Below are 9,512 nucleotides of genomic sequence, written 5' to 3'. Positions count from 1 at the left end.
CCATTGAGTCGGTGATGCCATCCAGCCATCTCATCCTCTGTTGTCCCCTTCTCCTCCTGCCCCCAATCCCTCCCAGCATCAGAGTCTTTCCCAATGAGTCAACTCTTCACATGAGGTGGCCAAAGTACTGGAGTTTCAGCTTTAGCATCATTCCTTCCAAAGAAATCCCAGGACTGATCTCCTTTAGAATGGACTGGTTGGAACACCACAGTTCAAAAGCATCAATTCTTCAGCTCTCAGCTTTCTTCACAGTCCAACTCTCACATTCATACATGACCACAGGAAAAACCATAGCCTTGACTAGACGGACCTTTGTTGGCAAAGTAATGTCTCTGCTTTTGAAAATGCTATCTAGGTTGGTCATAACTTTTCATGGACTATACAATCCATGGAATTCTCCAGGCCAGAATACTGGAGAGGGTAGCCTTTCCCTTCTCCAGGAAATCTTCCCAACCCTGGGATTGAACCCAGGTCTCCCACATTGCAGGCGGATTCTTTACCAGCTGAGCCACAAGGGAAGCCCAAGGACACTGGAGTGGGTAGCCTGACCCAGGAATCGAACTGGAGTCTCCTGCATTGCAGGTGGATTCTTTACCAAATGAGCTATCAGGGAACTCCAAAAATAGAATTTGACTGCCTTCCAAAAAAGGAAGTCAGTTTATTTACTGTAAAAATTTTAATATACATTTATGCCTGGAAAAAAGAAATACTGTACTTGGATTACGGCAGGGTGCAAATAAGATCCCTTGTTATCTGTGTATGTGTTCAGTTGCTAAGTCATATCAGACTCTTTGCCACCACCATGCAGTCTGCCAGGCTCCTCTGTCTGTGGGATTTTCCAGGCAAGAATACTGGAGTGGGTTGCCATTTCCTCCTCTAAGGGATCTTCCCAACCCAGGGGTTGAACCCATGTCTCTAGCATTGGCAGACAGATTATTTACCACTGAGCCACCTGGGAAAACCCTCCCTTGTTATTAATATTATTTTATTGATAAGAATGATGGTTGAATCCTATTTGGACATTAATACTTAAGATTCTTTAGTCTGAGCCACTAGAGAAGCCCACTTAGTCTTTACACCCTACTGCCATCTTCTGGGGAAACTAAGGAATAAGAAATTCAAAGCAGCTGGGTTTATGAAGCAGGATTGAGGTATGAAAGATCTAAATCTTGGGGTATAAGGAACTGAAGAAAATCCTACAGATATATTAACTGGTTCCTTTGGGTTTCCCTGGTAGCTCAGATGGCAAAGAATGCTCCTGCAATGCGGGAGACCTGGGTTCAATCCTTGGATTGGGAAGATCCCTTGGCGAAGGAAATGGCTACCAACTCCAGTATTTTGGCCTGGAGAATTCCAAGGACAGAGGAGCCTGGTGGGCTACAGTCCTTGGGGCTGTAAAGAGTCAGATATGACTGAGCGACTTTCACATCATTTAAAATCTGCTAATATATTCTTATTGCCCTTGAAAATCCAGGTCTAAGGATACTCATTAATAAGCTAATTTTTGTAACAAGTGCATTAAAATGGGATTTAGGAATCTGGTCATCACATTAATTTATCCCTCCATGATGATCCCTCATCATCCATCCATCCATCCATCCATGCATCATCCATTCATCCATAACCCACCCACCTATCTGTCCATGCATCATTTACCCACCTGCCCATCCATTCACCCATCTTCTTCTTATCCATCCAACAAATGGTTAAGAAATACCTTCTCTGTGCTCAGTGATTTTATGTCAAGGTGGTTGATTTTATTCACTCTCAATTTTATCACATTTCAAGTGAGGTTAATCTTGCCAAATCATTTACTCTTTAGCGGAAAGAAATGTTTATGGCACTAACAAAATTTGATTTTGTTAAAAAATATTTTTTTCATGCAAATAATTCTAGGCAATAAAATCAGATGGTGCAGATTAAATTTGGGGATAGATAAACACCAGGGGATTAAAATAAAGATGTTGTTGTGTAGTTAACTCATAACACTGACATATTTTGAGTAGCTATTGTAAACTATATACTACTAAAACTTTAATGACTTCACCACATTGCACTGTATGGAATTATTTATTCAATGTGCAATAACATGAACAAAGATTACAAACATGTTGAGCCAAAGAAATCAAAGAAAAAAGAATTCATACAGTGTGAGTTTATTTATATAAAATATTAAAATAGACAAAGCCAACCTATAGTAGTAGAAATCAGGATAATGATTTTCCTTTGAGGAAGCAGACAGTAAATGAAACAGACATGAAGGAACTTTCTGAGTGTGTTCACTTTGTGAAAATTCTTTGAGCTATGTCGATTTCTGTATATTCCTGTATGTTTCTGTATGTACACTGCAAAGCAATTTTCTATATGTATGTTACAGATCAATAAAAAGGTTAAAAAAAAACTAAAAGAATTGAAGTTAAGAAAAACAATAAACGATTTTTGTTAGTAAGCCAAAATTGCTTTGGAAGAAATGATACAATTCAAAACAGGTATTAAGTGATTATAATACATAGTTTGGGTTTTTTTTTTCACAAGTTTTTTTTCAGTTAGTCTGTTTTTCTTTTGTAATGTGGAGGGAAAAAAAAGGCAAATATATATATTTAGATACCAAATTCTAGTGATGAGACTCAATAAAACTTGCTCAACTAAAAAACAAATATGTGTTTGTGCTTCTGTATCAAAGGAATATTTGCTTCATTGGTTGATAACCTTGGAGGAAATAATGAGAAGTGTACACATAATATTAACTGTGCTGCTACTGCTGCTAAGTCACTTCAGTCCTGTCTGACTCTGTGCGACCCCATAGAGGGCAGCCCATCAGGCTCCACCGTCCCTGGGATTCTCCAGGCAAGAACACTGGAGCGGGTTGCCATTTCCTTCTCCAATGCATGAAAGGGAAAAGTGAAAGTGAAATCGCTCAGTCGTGTCCGACTCTTAGCGACCCCATGGACTGCAGCCTACCAAGCTCTTCCGTCCATGGGATTTTCCAGGCAAGAGTACTGGAGTGGGGTGCCACTGCCTTCTCCTATATTAACTGTGAGTTACACACAATAGTTGACTTCAAAATGCTTGTTCTGTATATTTTATTTTGAACATGGTGTTAAGTTTCTTATGATTTGTCATACTGGTTAATGTGAAAGCGTGTCATTATAAAGTTCCCTTTTCCTTTGAGACATATTAAGAAATGTTTTTGATTTTACAGGCTAATGTTGCAACTGACTAGTTTGTAAAATATATCATTCCTGTGTATAAGGCATCAAAACATAAAAAAACCCAACCCCAAACAATTGGCTACTATCCAGCGAAAAAGGTCGGCTCTCCCTTCTTACATCCTCTCCTGGTCTAAAAAACTCTATTCTCTTCTAAAAAAGCCAAAAAGAAAACAACAACCGCCCCCCGTCGAACCCCTAAACCCAACCAAAAACAAAGGAGAAAGGCAGGGCGGGGCAGGCGAGGGGTGGGGGGCGGAAGGAAAGAGGAGAGGAAAGTCAAACACTGAGCATCCCAAAGTGCCAGCGAAGCGCCGCCCCACCCACCAAGTCTAGGTCCCGCCCCAATCCCCACTCCACAGGCTTAAGTTCATCCGAGAACAGACATTGGAAGGACTGTTGTTGAAGCGTCAATACTTGGGCCACCGGATGCGAAGAGCCGACTCATTGGAAAAAGACCCCGATGCTGGAAAAGACTGAGGGCAAAAGAAGAAGGAAGGCCAGCAGAGGATGAAATGGTTAGATAGCATCACCGACTCAATGGAAGTGGATTTGTGCAAACTCTGGAAAATAGCGAAGGACAGGAAACCTGGCGCGCTGCAGTCCATGGGGTCACAGAGTCGGATACGACTTAGCAACTGAACAAACAATAACAACTAGCCCGGACCATGTGGCATACGCCCCGCCCCTAACTCCACCCTCTAGGTCCGGTCAGACCCCACCCCAGACCTTAACCTTACCCCCAACCGGGGGAAAGAACCTAGAATTTCTCCTCCAAAGTCATATAAAGAGGAGTTAGCCTTTCCGTCACAGTCCGCAGCTCCTTCGGCCCTGAAAGCCAGTGTCTCGGCCACTTCCGCTGCTGGGGGTCCCTGACACCGGGAAGCGGAAGTGCGCCGCGGCCGCGGACGGAGGTGGCTGTGCTGGACCGCGCGGCGCCTTGCGGTGGGAGTGTCTCCGGCCAGTCTGCAGGTGCGGCCCATCCCCTCGGGAATGCTCGGCGGGAGCGGGGAGGGGTCTGAGGGCCTAGAATGGATTAGCTGGCCAAGGGACTTCCTCCCCGCTGTCCGCTTGGGTCTGGGGCGGCTACCGCACAGCTTGGCTGTGCAGCTGAGCTCCCCCTCTCCAGTCTGTCGCGCTCAGGTACTCCTTGTTTGGGGAGACAGGACTGTCATCCACTTATTGCGCGGGAAATCACGAAGTATAGTCCAGGTCCCGCAGCGAAGGAGTGGTGCACCAGCTGGCTCCAGCATTCACTTGTCCTTCCGGATTTGTAGGCCTACTGTATCTCTTTTATGCAGGATAATTTTTTTATTAATAAATCACGTTTTGTTGCATATTGCGTTTCAGATTATCCAGCTCTGCTCAAGGAAATTTAGGGCTGAGTCTACGTGTGCAGATTCGTTTGAGTGACTTGGCATGTGGATTTGAAAAATGGAATGTACTTTCTATCGAGGGATGAATTAGATGATTTTTTTTTTTTTTTTTTTTGCGACTGACAATTTGCAGTTCCTTAGCTTAGGACCTGTTAGTTTTCCTTTCCCTTTGGTTTTCTTTCTCCTTCTTCCTTCTTTCCTTTCTTTCCTTAAAAAGCGCTTTAAATTTGTGACTTTTACTTTGTATCAATTTTACTTACTGCAAGGGAAGCCAGTCTTAATAAAAGCTATTTTTCACTTATGTCACAAGTCTTACTAACATCAATGAAAAGTAAGGTTATTTAGTTCTTTTCAAGTTGGCTCCAGCCTGTAAATCACCAGAAGGCTTCAAAACTTGCGACTCCAGGAAAAAGAACATAAGTTTGTTAGTACTGGGAACTGAAGTTGAGTTGGCAGTAAATTGAATGTCTTTTTAAAATAATAGGGTTAAGACTCACTTCTTTTTTTTTTTTATTAATTTATTTTAACTGGAGGCTAATTACAATATTGTGGTGGTTTTTGCCATACATTGACATGAATCAGCCACAGGTGTACATGTTTCCCCTGTCCCACCCCCCACCCCCCCACCTCCCTCTCCATCCCATCCCTCTGGGTTGTCCCAGTGCACCAGTTTTAAGCGCCCTGTTTCATGCATTGAACTTGAACTGGTCATCTGTTTCACATATGGTAATATACATGTTTCAATGCCATTCTCTCAAATCATCCCACCCTCGTCTTCTCCCACAGAGTCCTAAAGTCTGTTTTTTATATCCGTGTCTCTTTTGCTGTCTTGCACATGGGATCATCGCTATCATCTTTCTAAATTCCGTATATATGTGTTAATATACTGTATTGGTGTTTTTCTTTCTGATTTACTTCACTCTGTATAATAGGCTGTAGTTTCATCCACTTCATTAGAACTGACTCAAATGTGCTCTTTTTAATGGCTAATCCATTGTGCATATGTACCACAGCTTTCTTATCCATTTATCTGCCGATGGACATCTAGGTTGCTTCCATGTCCTGGCTATTGTAAACAGTGCTGGGATGAACATTGGGGTACATGTGTCTGTTTCATTCTGGTTTCCTTGGTGTGTATGCCCAGCAGTGGGATTGCTGGGTTGTATGGCAGTTCTGTTTTCAGTTTTTTAGAGAATCCATGCTGTTCTCCATACTGGCTGTACTAGTTTGCATTCCCACCAACAGTGTAAGAGGGTTCCCTTTTCTTCACACCCTCTCCAGCATTTGTTTGTAGACTTTTGTTTGTAGATGGCAGCCGTTCTGACCTGCGTGAGATGGTACCTCATTGTGGTTTTGATTTGCATTTAAGACTCACTTCTAATAAGAAATGAGGAAGAAACTAATACTGGAGGAAAGTTAAATGTCAGATTTTGATTTAATGAATGAGGTATTTCTTTTCAGAGAATTCATGTCCCACTGTGTCTTTTTAGAAAGAATCAATGTTTCTTAAAGATACCTGAAATCTGGTGTTGTGATTTTATATCAGACATTTAAAGTTATTTTTATTTTTGACTTTTGTGGTGGTGGTGGTGTTATGTGTGTGTGTGTGTGTGTGTGTGTGTGTGTGTATGTATTTATGTAGGCATGTGCCTTTTTAATCTAGCTGTGCTGATTTATTCTTGAGTTGATTTTTTGGGCACATTTTCATTGGAGGGGGGCCGATGTTTAATGAACTGGACCTGAACAGGGGAAACAATGTGACTAAAATAGATTTAGCGCTTGCCCCTGTGGAGGTTTTAGTCTAGCTGGGAAGACAGATTTTAAATTAACAATAAGGGTGATATGTGTGGCAACTTAAAAATATTGCACAATGTGAAAAATTGCACAACTTGAGAGTTGTGCGTTGTTTTATTTGGGGCAAAATGAGGACCGCAGCCCAGGAGACAGCACCTCAGATAGTTCTGAGAAACTGTTCCCAAGAGGTAGGGGAGGAAGGTCAATATATAAGATTTTGGTGAAGGGGGAGTTCAATGCAACCAGGTACTTACTTTACAGAAAGTTGTCTGTTAGTCATGAGAAGCTGATGTCACCATGAAGGGAGTTAGTACTTTTCTAGATATGAGGAGATGAAAAGATTGGGTTCATAAAACCAGTTCCTAAAAATATCTATCTGAAGACCTGTTCCACCAGTTTCCCTGAGGCATATTTCCTCATTCGTATTCTCCACCCTGAACTCTCTTCAGGGCCCGTCAAAGGTCAGTGGCAGCCCCAGCAGCATCACAGGATACAGTCCCAGGAGAGGCAGATGGCTGATGCCCTTGACAAGTGCCAGTTGTAGTTGACACACCTGTAAGATGTCACACAAAATTCCATTTGAACTTTTTGGCCAAACCAATAGAAAACACAGAGGAGGAGAACGTAAGAAAGTCAGGAAAAGTATCTTAAAAGGGACAAACGTTTGAACCTGAAAGATGCGTTGTATATAGCTAGACAAAGAGTCAGGCTATGGAATCGGAGTAGGGAGGAGATTTGAAAGAACCATAGAAGCATAATCTCTTAGGCAGTACAAAGCCTGGTGTGTTCCAGGAGCTGAGAAAAGATGGGGATAGTTAAAACAGAAAACCAAGTGTGGAGTGAAAGAGTTGGGTGGAGAGGAGGGAGGGCATGGAAGATCATGGTAAGCTTTGGACCTTGTTCTAAGGCCATTTGGAAGCCATTGAATCAGAGTTTTAAATACAGAGTAATATGATTTTGTTGATGACTTAAACAAAACACTAGCTTCTGGATTCAGCATGGAGTTTAGGATGAATAAAAATGAATGCAGAGTCCACACATATAGAAGTTTGGGTAAGTTCAGAACTCAGATGATTTTGGAGCTGAAAAAGTTGGGGTTTGGTGATGATGGTGAAATTGGAAAAGCTTGGATGTTTAAGATGTGTAGGAGGTAGAATTAGAGTATTTGGTGTTTGGTGTATTCTCTCTACCACATGATGTAGAGTAAGTGTATAAGTTAGTTGCTCAGTCGTGTCTGACTCTTTGTGACCCATGGACTGGAGCCCGCCAGGCTCCTCTGTCCATGGAATTCTTCAGGCAAGAATACTGGAGTGAGTTGCCATTCCCTTCTCCGGGGGATCTTGCCAACTCAGGTTTTGAACCTGGGTCTCCCGCATTGCAGGCAGATTCTTTACCATCTGAACCACCAGGGAAGCCCATGATACAGAGTAGGGATTGGCAAACTGTGACCTGTGAGCCAAAACTGCTCCAGGGCTAGTTTCTATTAATAAAGTTTTATTTGAACAGGATAAAACACAATATTCTTGCCTGGAGAATTCTGTGGACAGAGGAGCCTGGCAAGCTACAGTCCACGGGGTCACAAAGAGTTGGACACGACTGAGTGACTCACTCATTCACTCATTGGAACACATGTGTTTATATGCTCCCTATGGCTGTTTCTGTGCTACAATCACAATTAAATAGTTGCCATACATGTGGCTCACAGACTTTTTCCCCTCAATTTCCTGATTTCATTATTTATTTATTATTTTTAACTGTGCTGGGTCTTTGTTGCTGCACAGACTTTCCTCTAGTTGTGGCAAGTAGGGGCTACTCTAGTTGCGGTGCACGGGCTTCTCATTGTGGTGGCTTCTCTTGTTGCAGAGCACAGGCTCTAGGCATGTGAGCTTCAGAGTTGTAGCACGTGGGCTTAGTAGTTGCAGTTCCCAGGCTCTAGAGCATAGGCTCAGTAGTTGTGGTGCACAGGCTTAGTTGCTGTGAGCCAAGTGGGACCTTCCCTGATCACAGATTGAATCTGTGTCTCCTGCATTGGCAGGTGTATTCTTTACCATGAGCCCCCAGGGAAGCCCACCAGGTGAACTCTTAGTTGTGGCATGTAGGATATAGTTCCCTGACCAGGGATCAGACCTGGGCCCCCTGCATTGGGAGTGCAGAGTCTTAGCCACTGGACCACCAGGGAAGTCCTGTGGCCCACAAATCCTAAGCTATTTACTATCTAGCTGTCTATACAAAAAGTCTGCCAACCTCTAACACATAAAGTACACATCAAGTGCCTTGCTGGTGGCAGGATTTGGAGTCCTGAAGAAAGTGGTTGTTGATCAGTCGCTAAGTCATGACCGACTCTTTGTGACCCTATGCACTGCAGCACCCCAGGCTTCCCTGTCGTTCACCGTATCCTGGAGTTTGTTCAAACTCATGTCCATTGATTGAGTCAGTGATGCCATCCAGTCATCTCATTCTCTGTCACCCCCTTCTCCTCCTGCCCTCAATCTTTCCCAGGATCAGGGTCTTTTCCAGTGAGGCAGCTCTTCACATCAGGTGGCCAAAGTATTAGAGAATCAGCTTCAGTATCAGTCCTTCCAATGATTATTCAGAGTTGAATTTTTTTAGAATTGACTGGTTTGATCTCTTTGCTGTCCAAGGGACTCTCAATAGTCTTCTACAACACCACAGCTTGAAAGCATCAATTCTTCAGTGCGCAGCCTTCCTTATGGTCCCGCTCTCACATCTGTACATGACTACTGGAAAAACCGTAGCTTTGACTGCACGGGCCTTTGTCAGCAAAGTGATGTCTGTGCTTTTTAGGTCACTGTCTAGGTTTGTAACAGCTTTTCTTTCAAGGAGCAAGTGTCTTTTAATTTTAGGGACACAGTTCTTTTTTTTTTTAATTTAATTTTATTTTTAAACTTTACAATATTGTATTGGTTTTGCCAAATATCGAAATGAATCTGCCACAGGTATACATATGTTCCCCATCCTGAACCCTCCTCCCTCCTCCCTCCCCATACCATCCCTCTGGGTCGTCCCAGTGCACCAGCCCCAAGCATCCAGTATTGTGCATCGAACCTGGTCTGGTGACTCGTTCCATATATGATATTATACGTATTTCAATGCCATTCTCCCAAATCATCCC

General features: G+C 42.9%; 1 protein-coding gene across 1 annotated transcript in view; it reads left to right on the top strand.

Moving 5' to 3' along the window:
* Positions 1-4,002: 4,002 nt before the first annotated feature.
* Positions 4,003-9,512, top strand: part of ZNF333 (zinc finger protein 333) — a 28,659-nt gene continuing 23,149 nt past the window's right edge. The window contains exon 1 of the mRNA XM_010855422.1: positions 4,003-4,181. The gene's annotated coding sequence lies outside the window, so the exon portion shown is untranslated. The remainder of the gene's footprint in view (positions 4,182-9,512) is intronic.

The sequence above is a fragment of the Bison bison genome, unplaced genomic scaffold (genome assembly GCF_000754665.1).
Source record: "Bison bison bison isolate TAMUID 2011002044 unplaced genomic scaffold, Bison_UMD1.0 scf7180017864365, whole genome shotgun sequence".
NCBI classification, from domain to species: Eukaryota; Metazoa; Chordata; class Mammalia; order Artiodactyla; family Bovidae; genus Bison; species Bison bison.
The sequence above is the reverse complement of the archived record's forward strand: the minus strand, read 5'-3'. Positions and strand labels throughout refer to the sequence as shown.